This window comes from Protopterus annectens, chromosome 1.part1 (genome assembly GCF_019279795.1).
Source record: "Protopterus annectens isolate FY-2018-M chromosome 1.part1, PAN1.0, whole genome shotgun sequence".
NCBI classification, from domain to species: Eukaryota; Metazoa; Chordata; order Ceratodontiformes; family Protopteridae; genus Protopterus; species Protopterus annectens.
Genome location: NC_056726.1, coordinates 1,602,232,249 through 1,602,246,297, shown reverse-complemented (window position 1 = coordinate 1,602,246,297; position 14,049 = coordinate 1,602,232,249). Strand labels below are relative to the sequence as shown.

The window sequence follows — 14,049 nt, the reverse complement described above, 5'->3', positions numbered from 1 at the left end:
TGGAGATGTACAAACTAGATCAACATGGTGGCCCACAATGGCTCCCCCTTGTGAGTGGATGCTTCTGCACACTCACTGTGAGGGTTACCACCCTTCAGTGACTTCAGCTTAACATCAGCCCCTTAAGCTGACCTTCTGCATCACTCCTCCTCCTTTGTGGGACGGCGTGTAAGCCAGCTGCACCCCTCCCTTCCACAGAGGTGAGCCCAGCACCAGCAAGTACTGGAGCTGCTAGACAAACTTTCAAACCTGGGCCAATTGGGCCACAATAACGGATTTGTCCCTCTATGCCAATGAAGTTGTCTCTTAATTAAAATATTCACAAAAAATTGCATGTCACCTTACCCACAGCTCATGCTTAGCAATAATAAATAATGACTTTCTCCTAAACCTGAAAGCATGCTGTCTCTTACAACATGACATAAGTATCCCACCAACTTCCTACAAAATAAAATAAAATGTGCACATTTGCAAAATTTTAGACCACATACATATACTATTAATGTCCACTCCTTTCACACAGTAACTGCCTTTCAGCAAAGAAAGAACCCCGTTTATTTGCAGGCGCACTAAACAATTTACTACATACATTTTGCCACTTCCAATAACCAGCAAACTGTACCGTGGTAAACAGAATTATCCATGATTGATCAACTCAAGGCTCCAATGCTCTGACAAGTCTCCATTTTACAATCAATATCACCAAGCAAAATTTTTCCAAAGCTGGTCCCATCAGATAGAATTCAGTATATAATGATATCAGAAATCACCACAATATACAACTATGCAAGACCTGTTTGCTAAATCATCTTAAAAACACCACTAAATGTTCTTGTTTAAACCACAGTCCCAGTTGACTTTCTCTTGTCTATCTTATCCAATTCTGTTTTATTGTCATTTCTCACTTCAAGTCTGCTACACTAACTCTTTTATATCTCTATAGTGTCCTTGTATATGTTCCTATCTTACAATCGTTGATACTTAGCTAGCTAGTTGGTACTTTTTCACTTTTGGTTAACCAAAGTATTTTTTTACAATAAGAAGACTGGGACTGCTATTCTAGTGGCAGTAGTAATGTAGCCTGGTCAGTCTGAGTTGAGAAACACAAAGAGTGACTTAAAGTGAGATTGCTTCACCAGCCAGAGGGCTTTTCAAGAACTTAGTTGTTTGGTGTTAATCTGCACTTCAGAGCTACTTTTGCTGTGCTTTTACATTAAGAAACTCCAGGATCATCCACCTTGTGGCAGAGGGTGTTTACCTGGTCTCTCCAGGTTGGGAAGCACTCCATGCAACTCAAAGTGTAGTTTTTATTGGCCAGAGGACATTGGAGTTAGCTTTCAGCTTTTTCTGACTGCTACAAATTAGGCATGTTTGCATGGAGTTGTCCACCACACAGTGGTGGTTAGCAGTACCCTGTATGGCAGCAAATCTATAAAGCTACTACTTATGACTTTAACCTGTAACACAGTAAGGATTTATGTGGAGCTAAGCTTAAGGCATCTATAGTTAGCATGCCAAACAGCACTAACATCAGATCATAGCACCACCTAAATCTAGCCTTAAACCTAGAAACCACACAGATGACCCTTGGAAAACAGAGTCCCTAAACCATAATAGTGCACCCCAATACAGGTCCTGGCAATATAGATTTGCAATTTCTTAATGCCTGTGTGGTTAGATTGGCAGAAGTGGGCATCCTGAGCCAATGTAGCAATTGTCTCCTGTATTCAGACAACCTTTTAATCCTTAATGAAACTAACACAGTATGCAAGAGATGTAAATACATAGCTTCCTTGAAGGTAAAAATCTTGCTTACAAACAAGGTTGTTGAGAATACATACACTGCATCCTTCACAGATACCGCTCACCACACACATGGGCTTCTTATGCTGAGGCACATAAAAGAAATCTTTCCAAACCTCAAAGACCTCCTAAGCCATCAAACGACAACACCTATCCTCAGCAATTTGTAAAGCAAGCACTAAAAGCAACACCTAACACCACACAAAAGCCTGCACCCAGTGAATCCCCCAAGAAAAAAGCCCATAAGGCAAGCAAACACTCCAAAGCAGAAATACAAGCAACCTCCACCCCCCAACACAACCCAAATGACACAAAGCCCACATACTCAGTGTGCCACTCACCTACAGCCCATAAGACATAACGTACCCAACACTCTAGTTATAGAAGACTCTATAGTCAGGCACACTGATGTTCCACTCACCAGGCTAAACAAGGAGAAAGTTACTGTCAGCTGCCTGTCGGGAGCCAGGATCCGCAACATAATGCACGCACTCAGGTCACTCCACAACAAGTACAAATATGACTCTGTCATTGTCCATGTAGGTGTGAATGACCTGAGACGTACCTCCCTGGACTACATGAAAAGAGACATGGAGGAGCTCTCCGATCTTGTAGCCCAAGCAGGTATGACCCTCGCCCTGAGTCGCATCCTGTCATCACCCAGAATGATACCATAGTACAAGGACAAAATGATTGACTTCAACAATTGACTAAGGTTCAGGTGTCATTCTAAGGGAATCCAGTATCTGTCTGCCTGGGATGACATGATCGACAGACCATGCTGATTTGCCGGAGATGGCCTGCACCTGTCGCCCTTGGGATTCCGGAAACTGGCAAAGGCTCTTGCCACCCCTATATTGCCTTTTTTAGGCAAGGTTCAAATGACAAATTCACCACCGTAACAGGTACAAGCAAGCAAAACCTGAGGGTAATGCTACTCAATGCTAGATGTCTAAACCTCAAAATGCACTCACTCGAGGCACTCCTTAAAATGGAGAACATCGACATCTGTGCAGTGACAGAGACCTGGTTCAAAGCGCCAGAGAGCACCCCTGCATTACCAGGCTATAATTCATACCACACCTTTCGGCCACCAAACTCGGACTGAAACACTAAAGGTGTAGGCGTGTCCTTTTTCATAAAGGATATCCACATATGCAAGCTAGTTGCTCCGCATAATGCATCCGAGACTATCCTAAAGTTTAACTAACTCTGGGCAAAACCGCAATCCAGATTGTAGCTTGCTACAGACCTCCCACCATGCCCTAGGATTCCCACTCTTCTTTTCTTGATACACTGCAAAATATTAAGGTACAATCCAACACCCTAATAATGGGTGATTTCAATTACCCCACCATTAAATGGGAAAACTACTCGTGTACCAATTCTTTTGCTCAACGTTTTCTGGAATTCATCAATTTCAACGCCTTGGATCAAATTATCCACACCCCCACCAGGGGCAGCAATATCCTTGACCTGGTCATCACCAACATGGGCGACCGGTGTTCCACACCAGATGTAAGCTCCTCGTTGGTCAGATCCAACCACAAGCTAATCACCATAGACATCCACATCCCGCTCCCACCCCCCCATTAGGAAAACAACCATAAAAAATTTCTCCAAAGCCAACTTCACGCATCTTAAGACAGAAGTGGCAAACTTCACGACACCCATGCAGATGGACAATGGAGATACGACTGCTGAATCCTACACAAATGCACTTTATAAGCACTTACACAAGTGCATGGATCATGCTATCCCTAACAGAACCAAGATGTTATCCTCCAAAAAAGGAAGCCAATCTGGTGGTCTTCTGCCATAAACAAACTCTACAACAGAAGAAAGAAACTGTTGCAAAAAAGAGTAAAACCCCACGATTGGAGGAACTCCCTGGTCAGCCTCAGTAAGAAGCTGAGATCCCTCATAAAATCCTCCAAAGCTAGTTATGAAAACAAAATCACCACTGATTCTAATGACAACCACAAAGCATTCTATAGCTATGTCAAGAATCTCAATGGCAACACTCAGATCTGCTCTGAGTTACAGCACAATGACACTAAATATACTGAACCAACTGATATTGCCAACATCCTGGTAGATAGGTTCAGTGCTAACTTTACCCCCCTCTCACCCACTAAAGGGCCCATCTTTATACCGGAAGAATGCAAAGTTCCTGTAATCACGGCTGCACAGGTAAAAACCTCACTCTCCAAAGCCAAGAACACAGCTTCCATGGGACCTGACAACATCCCAGGCTGCCTTCTACATGAACTACAGAATGAACTGGCACCCCACCTAAGTACCATGTTCAATCACAACCTCACCTCAGGCTTTGTGCCCATTGAATGGCGCACCACAATGGTTATCCCACTCCACAAAGGGGGGGCCACAAGAGACCCCGGGAACTACCGCCCCATTAGCCTGACGAGCCTGGTCTGCAAGGCCATGGAACGTATCATCATGGAACTCATAAACAAAGACATTGGAGATCTCCAAACTATGGACCCCACACAGTTCGGGTTTGTAAAAGGCAGATCATGTCTCCTAAAACTGATAGATTTCTTTGAAGCAGTCACCAAAGCCCTAGATGAGGGTAAGGTGGTTCACACAGCCTATCTAAATCTCGCCAAGGCGTTCGACACCATCCCCCATTCTGGAATTATAGATAAACTCACTAAACTAGGTATAAATCCCTATGTCACAAGATGGGTTGCCAACTGGCTTACTGACAGAACCCACACTGTGAAAGTAGCAGACTCCAAATCAGACTTCAGACCAATGACAAGTGGACTACCACAGGGTTCAGTCCTGGGTCCTCTCCTGTTTGGTATCTACTTCTCTGAAGTACAGGCTAACACAGAAGGTCTTTGGCTAAATTCGCAGATGACTGCAAACTAGGAGCCATAATCGAAACTTCTAACGATGTGGACATCCTACAAAAGGGCCTCACTGAGACAGATGACTGGTGTCAAAGCCATGGTCTGAAGCTCAATGCCAAAAAGTGCATTGTCATCTGCTTTGGTAAAAACTCTGTACCCATGAACTACCACATAGGCAGAAGTCTACTTAACACCGAAAGTGTGATAAGAGACCTTAGGACACAGGTGGACAGTAGTCTCTCCTTTGATAATCACATCGCCACAGTGGTCAGGAAATCCTTCTACGTGGCACACCTTATCACAAAAGGCTTCTCATCCAGACAAAAAGAGGTCATTGTTCCCTTCTACTCATCACTCATTAGACCCATTATAGAGTACAACGCCCCTTTTGGTATGTACCTCACAAGACATCTACAATAACTGGAAAGGCCGCAGAAATACCTCACAAAGAGGATTACTGGCCTCAAACAGATGCCCTACGCAGACCGACTCAAAAAACACCAGCTTTACTCTGTCACATATCGCCTACTCAGAGGCGATTTCTGCCTCATATACAAAGCTATGTCAAACCCAGAGCCGTTGGACATGCTCCACTTAAAGAAACCCCAATCCCTCCGAGCTACACGCTCTAGGGACCTAAACCTTGTCACCACAATGAACAGAACATTCTGGAGGGATAGATTCCTGTCCCAGAGACTTCCCATACTCTGGAACACACTACCTATGTCAAACAGAGCTTCTCATTAGCACTCTTCAAGAAAAATCTTGATGACTGGATGGGTAATAAGAAATTCACCACGGGGATCACTTCTGGTGTTCTGCTTGACAGGGGTACAGGAAAATAATTTTCTTGGGTGGCGAAAGCCAGGGTACCTTTTTGGCTAGGCTTGTATAGGCCCTAGGGCCAATAGCCTAGTACCTACCTATGAACCTAGTATTCTTTTCATATGGGATTCTACTGTATGACACACATATACTCCTCCCAACAGGCTGGACAAGGAGAAAGTAATGGTTAGTCGCCCATCAGGAGCTAGGATCTGCAATATCAAGCATGTGATCATGTCACTGCACCACAGGTACCAATATGATTCTTTTTTGAGAAGGTCACCAAGGCTATAGATGATGGGAGAATGGTGCATACCACCTACCTTGACTTGGCCAATGTGTTTGATACAATAGCCACCTCAGATATTGTTGACAAACTCTTAGAACTAGGAACAAGTCCCTACATTAATCGTTGGATTGCTGGCTGACTCACAGATAAGAACCAGGAAGTAAGGATCAGTGAAGCCACCTCCACTAGGAGACCATTCACAAGTGCAGTAACCCCAGGGCTCTGTGTTGGGCCTAGTCCTGTCTGGCATCTACTTCTCTACAAGAAGGTCTAACACAAACACATGACTTGTGTCAAAGCCATGGATTAAAACTCAATGCATTATAGTGGCTTTTGGGAAATCATCCACCTAGGCTAATTACTCCATCAATAAAACACCCCAAGAGTTGACATGATAGTTAAGGATCTGGAAACATAAGTAGACAGTAGCCAACCCATAGCTAAGATAGTAAGACAGTAAGAAAATCATTCTATGTCACCAAACTCATAAGCAAGGTTATGGCACCTAGGTCAAAGGAAGTTATAGTACCACTCTAGTAGCACTCTACTTAGCCTTTATCAAACCCATCATTGAGTACCTAACCATGCACTTGCAACACTTGAAATGCCCTCATACATTCCTCACCATGAGAATCCAGGGTATAAATACCCTGTCCTACACAGATTGCCTTAAGGCCCTATCTCTGTATTCAATCTCCTACAGGCTACTAGGAAGCGGTCTATGCCTGGAACATAAGACACCTCAGATTCAGTTCTGATGCAGCTCTTGCACATCTCCAAAACAGACAGCATGACAAACACAAGATCCAAGCATCTGAACTTTGCCTGTGACATAAACAGAACATGCTGGTGAGATAGATATGTAGCTCACAGGATCCCTGTGCTATGGAATAAGTTCCACATCTATGTGAAGCAGAATTCATCTCTGACTCTATTTAAATTAAACCTTAATCATTGGATGGGAAATTGCAAATTCACCCCTGGCCTGGTCCCCATGTCTCTGATGGACAGCGGTCAACACTAAGTAAATTAATCCTCAACTAACACAGCCCCCACATAACTACCTCCTTAGTAAAGTACCCCACCATACAGGCGTCCAAGGAACCCAGGGACAAAACTGTTTTGGGCTGCATGGCTAGGCTTGTAAAGACCCTGGTGGCTGTTAGCCTATAAACCTTAATACTCCAGTTGTCCTCGCTTGCATTATTTGACCTGTTATTCTGCAATCCTCTTCACTTCTACTACCTGTTAAACCACTAAGTATGCAAATATTCTTATAAATATAAATAAGCATTACAACGAATTATCTGCTGAAATCACATTAAACTGGTAACACCAGTTTTATAAATACGTAAATATTTTTGCAAATATAAATAACTTCAGAAGACCTACTCTGCTATTGAATATTTAGTCATTTTTCATATAGAAATTAGAGTAAACACTAATACTACGAACTATGCCATTCTGCACTGATTGTGAACACCTCAAGTGAATGATCTTTACTTGTCTTGTGATAAAATCTGTACAGTTTGTATGCATTAAATTCATGCAAGAATGGTCTGTATGCAAATAACTTTTATCTGTCACATTAAAACACAGGTCCTAATTGAAAAGGGTAATTTCAGACATGTCCACCTATTTGGTTAACAAACCAGAATAAATAAATACCAGATGAGTCTGGCTTCCATCTTTTATGGTGAAAATGGTCTAAATGGCCATACTACAATTTCAATTGTGCCAACAATATCAAAGTATGACATTCATTCATCTGTGAATGGATGAAAGGGATGATCTGTGGATTTGATGATTTGCTTACAAAAATAATAAGATTATTGCTAGATGCTGTGAATGGTTCTGGACTGGAAGAAGGCACTTCAATGGTTTGAAGTTTTGGATCTGGTAAAGAGCTGTTGTGGTATTGACTGATTAACTGAGAGCCACCATTTTTCTTAACATTTTAGAGCTGTGTGGTTTCCACAACTGATTTGTACGGAAGTGCATATAGGACGTATAAAAGCTGTTTGGGAATCACTGTAGTGCAAGCAGACTTCTCTCCTTTATGAGGCTGATCTACAGAGTTCCCATGAATAAAACAAATACTGCTCTACTAGACATAGCAACTAACGGGGTTCTCTGCAAATGAGTAAATGGAAAAATGTAAATGATTATGAATTTATATGTGTAGCCAGAATCCATATTGTTTAGAGGACAGCAGGTGGTATTGTTGGATATTGAGGGAATGTTGGCTGTTGACTACTTTTTCAAGACATTTGCCCAGAATTGGGAGGATGGCTTACTATACAAGCAACTCTTAGAAGGTCACTTTAGTCAGATTACCCGATTCTTGTAATCGCTGATTCCGTAAGCTGGAACTGGGTAAGTTGCAGATACTGTGCATAACTCAGAAAAGAAAAGAACAGAAGGGTGAGTTTTATTTTGTTTTCTAAATTTTCCCCTGTACAAGTCTGTATAATACCCAAATTGGTATATACAGAGATTGATGATGTAGGGGGCTTGTCATACTCAATAAATACATTTTGTACATTTTCTGACCACTGTAATGTCTCCTATTTGGGAATGTGACATTTTAAGACTTCAGATGTTTTACTGGAGATTAATCATATTACAACAGTGCACATCCTCACAAACAGAAAATGAGTACAGTTAAGGGGCAGTTCATCAGAGTTTCCAGGATGGTTTCTAAAGAAGGTGATTTTTTATTGGAAAGTGAAAAGATAAAGCAGATGTTTGTAGAAAGGAAATACTCAGAAAAAATAATCAATAAGATTATTTTGGAAGTTAAGGAAGGTAGATATATTATTGGCAGGGGGGATATTTAACCAGATATTTGACCAGAAGATAGAGGAAATTAAATTTGATGGATCAGAGGAGGTAGGTTTATTACCTTATAGTAACGCTTTTGTTATGAATTACAACTCAGAAGCAAACCTGATTAAAATTATTATTGATAGGAATTGCAATATATTTTCTGTTTTCAGATTTGGAAGGGTTATTCATGAACCGTATTAGGTATATATATAGAAAAGGCTGCAACATAAAATATATATTAGAAAGCAGAAAAGGTACCAGCAGTTCTTTTAGTAAAAAGAAAATGGGGACTTTTTAATGTGGGAGGTGTGCTCAATGCCCATTTATAGCCAACAGTGAGCATCTCTACATTCCCAGTAGAGACAGATGTATTTATAGTAAAAAATATTCCAATTGTAACAGTAAAGATTTGATATATTTGGCTGTGTGCACAATTTGTTATGGTTTTTATGTGGGAAAACAGAGCGTGTGCTTAAGAGAAGACTGTATGAGCACCTTTACAATGTAAAAAGAAAGGATGATAAAATGCTCTGTTTAAACACAATCTTATCTGTAGTACGGCATCGTTTAAGTTTTTTTTGTATTGGAAGAGGTTCCCCAGGACCCCAGAGAAGCCCTTGGGAAATTAAGATAGAATATAGGTAGATATATTGGCAATTAGTACTGGAAGCAAACAGACCTCTGGATCTTAATGAAAACATTTTTTGGTGCCAGTATTAAAATTAAGGGCAGCCAGATTGTGACCTCCCTAGTCTAATAACCCAATAACAATATAATAGAAGAATTTATTTACTCACCACTTTCTATTTTAAGGATAGTGTGTCTTTTGCTGTTTTTTGCCACTTTTGTTGTTTTGCACAATTCATTACGTGAATATGATTTTTACATAATAAATTTTAAATATCTTTTTCACTACATGTTATTCCTATAGTTTGTTTAGCAAATTTTTTTTTTATTAAATGTATTTTTAAAGCTGGTATATTTATATAAGGTTTATACATATATTTATTCAGGCCTGTATGTATTAAAAAAATCAAGCATTTCAAACATTTGAAAATATTATCCTCTCTCTTCATTTATGGTAATTAAAATAAAATATGCATTTTCATTACATTTATGTCAACAAGCAGGTATAAGGGACAAGCAGGGTATTTTTACACTTAGGAATATCTTCTCATTATGTGTGTTTTAGCTATTTGAATAAATTGTGATTGTACTTTAAAATGGATGTTTTTGTTTCTAAGGAAAAGGTATTTATTTACTTTCAATTTATGGTAACTGGACCTGAAAGAAATTATGTCATGATTAACTGGTTATAAAAGCAGGGAAATGAATTGGTTCAGCATCTGACGAAGTCCTAATAGCAAGATGAAAATGCTGTGTGGTTTTTAGTGTTTATGACTTTTTGTTTTAATAAAATTCTTTTGGATTTTATACCTTTGGTGTGTTATTACTGGCTCCTCATAGTGCGAATTATATTTGCTTAGGAAAGGGATTAATATTAACCAAATGTTTAGCAGCAGCTGGATTCACTAAAACAATAGCTGCCGGGTCTGATCTTATGAAGATTGAATAAAAGCTTAAAATATTGAGGCCCTTTATATAGTCTGCTTTTTGTGGGGCAGCAGGCTGACTGACAGGTAAGTTGCAGGCTGTGACAAAGACATCTTCCAAAGCAGACAGGACAAAAGGAATAGGAGGTAGATTCTTGAAACTTCACTCATAACTAATTATAATACTCCCTGAGGGACTGTGAAACATCACTGTTTTCCAATGAAACAAATGGCTCATTCTGGAAATAGTTTCAGAGAAAGGTAGCTCTTCAGTGGGACTGACCAAAGTGACACTCTCCACATAATCTGAACCAGAAATCAGTATAAACAACCCAAGCTCTATCCCTTCATGATCATTTTGAGGTTCAAAGTCTTGAATCTCTTCAGAAAATAAAGAATATCCCTTTTTCTTTTACAAGAAACAGCAATGCAGGAAGGGTCAAAAGCTTGCACCAAACCTTGAGCTAAGCCCAATAAATGACTCCTGTCCAGAGAAACTGAGACAGAAGGCATATGTTTACATTTTTGACTCTTTGACATGAATTTCTAAAGAATCAGACTCAGGTTTGCCAGAAAAAACTAAAAATAACCTCCTAGGGACAGACACAGCTTCCTGGATAGATAAGAGTGGAATTCTCTGCCCCTTCTCCCAGGATCAATAAGAGTTGTTCTCCCTTTCCTGCCAAGTGCACTCCAACAGACACAGAAGATGTGCATAACCCAAAGTCCATGATGACTGTAGGGACTACATCATAAGGACCTGAGGAAAAGCATGAATCATCCGGGAAACTAATTTCGGCCACAGCAGAGTCACCCATATGCAGCTGAGGCACTTTGGCAGCCTGCTATTCTGGCAAAGGCTGTTTAACAGTTTTCTTCTTTCTGTGGCTGGAAGAATGAAGACCTGAGGAACTGCTGGGTTGTTCCATGGTTAAAATGAAAAAGGTGTCTGATTCCCTAGGAAGCCAAGCAGCAACAGTTGATAAAAACAGGTAATCTGTAAAAAAAAAAAAAAAAAAAAGACTCTTTCCCTGTTAAAACACTGTAAAAAGCATTTTAAACATTTACCCCTGCCCCCAAAAGTAAAATAACATATGACAGCCAATAAAAAAACATTTTTTCATAGCTTGAATAATTAACTTTCACAGAAAAGGCTATTTTTTTCTTATAAAAAGTAAAGTGGAAGTTTTTTCCCAGATGGGAACTTATCTGCCTAGCAATGGAACAATGTTAGCTGACTGTCGATCCTTCGTAAATCCACACAGGAGCACTCTCTTTGGTGGCAAGAAAGCTTTGAGGGGCTTGGAACCCAAACCGACTTTCAGTCAAATCAGCTTGAGCTGATTAATGGTTTGTATTTAAGGAAGGTGCCCTGAATCTTTGGAAACTGGCTGGCTATATAACTTTGGCAGCATATAACCTATACAGCTGAGGTACTGCAACAGTAATCCTTATGAAGAACATCACAGATATGCATGTGCTTTTATTATGGAAGAGTGCAACCCAGTTGCTTAGGATACACTTTTTTGCCTGACTATTTGCAAATCCTCAAAAGCTTTCCTTTACACACAAAAAGCCTGAAAGAAGTGTTTTTATAGACAGAATAGCCCCTGTTCACCCCTACATGGTGGGATAAGTGTGTTGTCTGACCAGACTTATGTACACTAACTCCAGAGTTCGCCAACACTGGGGAAGATAGAAAATCTCACAAATAAGGCACAGTGGCTTCCAGCAATCACCTTTTTTCACAATAACACAAACCAGCAAGTGATTTCCAGAATTTCCCATATAGAGGACAAATTTAGAAGCCTATGTTTGCTGAATTTTGTTCTTGGAATGGAAAACAAAAGTAATCATACACACAGTGGTTTTAAATTTTTTTGTTTAAGCAGGTAAATATTATAAAAATAACTTGATACCAAACTCTCTCTCTCTCTAAGGCTATAGTTCAATAAATATAATTTTTAATGCAACACACACTTTCCTTCTCATATTTTACGTTACAGTTTCCAAACTATACAGAAGCCACGCTCATGCTGATTATGAATTGCAGCTGTTCAGTTTTGTCCTTTTTCACACATTTCACACAGTTTCAGGTTATATTCTACTGTTTCCAGACTTAGATAAAGATATCAACTATCTGCTATACTTCTACAGGTTTCATGACTAATTACATTTTTCCAGTGGGGCCAGATCAAATTAGTCGGTTTAGTCGCCATGGTCACACCTCATTCCTCTCTCATAGGCCCAGATCAGTCTTCTATAGTTTCAGGATCTATCAATATATATATATATATATATATATATATATATATATATATATATATATATATATATACACACATACATATACACACACACACATACACACATATATATATATATATATATATATATATATATATATATACATACATACATACATATAAATATACTTACGCATATTCTGCAGTCTTCTGCACAAGGCCAAGGAGTCTACTTTCTGTACAATCTTCCAGAAGGAGAACACTTTGCACAGCATGTGGTTATAATTAAGGATAAAAAACAAGGCGTTAAACACAGGTTTATTTTTAATCACTGAAGACTTCTGGAAAATGGAAACAGGAAAATAATACATTTAAAGACATGCAAAACCTGGAGAAACAACTGCATCACTGCAGAATCTTAAACACTACACAATTTAAAGATACACTGCTATCATCTCTTCTCTTAAATTTTTAATAGAGTATGATCTAAATGCTTATGTTATAACTCTGTATATCATTAGAGTAATTATATTGGTTTTCTTGGCAGTCACAGAAAACCCCACTAATCCCATTTTTGTAATTCACTCTGTGTATCACTTGTGTTTGTAATGTTTCCACAGTTGCCATTTATTCAGATGGAGCTTACTTCCCCTTCTTTTTTTTACTCAAGTATTTTAAGTTCATTAAAATATTATATCAATACAATGAATTTTTAGAACATAAATTTTGAATGTCAAACAATAACTATTTACAATATATATATATATATATATATATATAGAGAGAGAGAGAGAGAGACCTGAAATGAAGTATGAGATATTTTCAATAAAGAAAAACAGTTGTTTATAAAAACGTGAATGATTATTAACAAGAGATATAGTCCATTTGAAAAGTTTCAAGGAGAGATGAAACCTTTATCGAAGGACTGTTGATAAAGTTCTTCAGATAAATTCTAAGTTCTTTCATTCTGTTTTTTAGATACCACTTCTTTTAACAAAGTCAGAAAATCTTCAATATTTGGAGATGGAGCAGAGTTCCTCTTTCTAGTGATATATTTTCTAGCTACAGCTAGAATTTTTCATAAAAGATATTAATTACTTTTATTCATACCAAAATCATGTACACTGAAAAAATGTTTTAGTTAATGTAAATGAATCTGAAAATAAGGCTTTAAGAAAATCAGCAATATTCTCCCAATATTGTCTTAAGTTAGGACAATCATGAAAAATATGAAACCAATCTGCTTTACAAGGTTCTATACATCTCCAACAAATAGCATTTCCAGATTTACTAAATTTAGCTATTTTGTATGGAGTTAAAAAAAGCTCTGTGGATAAATTTCCAGGTAAAAATGATCCAATATTGAACACAAGATGTGGATTTAACAGAGGTTAACATTTTGGCTTTCTCTATATAAAAATAATTAGGAAAGAGACCTTTAGTTATAAGATCCGGTGTTTAGAAGTAAAGGCAGTCTTATATTTTATTAGAATATCATATAACTTGGATGTGAGGTTATCAACTTTAAAATTGTTATGTAATACTTTAGACAGACAAAATATTAAATAGGGTTGGTCCAAAAATGATGAAATTTCATAATTCTGCAAAGATCTTGAGTAGGTTAG

The 14,049-nt window shown here is 38.7% G+C and overlaps 1 protein-coding gene across 2 annotated transcripts in view; it reads right to left on the bottom strand.

Moving 5' to 3' along the window:
* The window catches only part of INPP5B (inositol polyphosphate-5-phosphatase B), a 2,334,801-nt gene extending 2,322,110 nt beyond the window's left edge, over positions 1 to 12,691 (bottom strand). For both annotated transcript variants that reach the window (XM_044083533.1, XM_044083543.1), the window contains exon 1: positions 12,618 to 12,691. The gene's annotated coding sequence lies outside the window, so the exon portion shown is untranslated. The remainder of the gene's footprint in view (positions 1 to 12,617) is intronic.
* Positions 12,692 to 14,049: the final 1,358 nt, after the last annotated feature.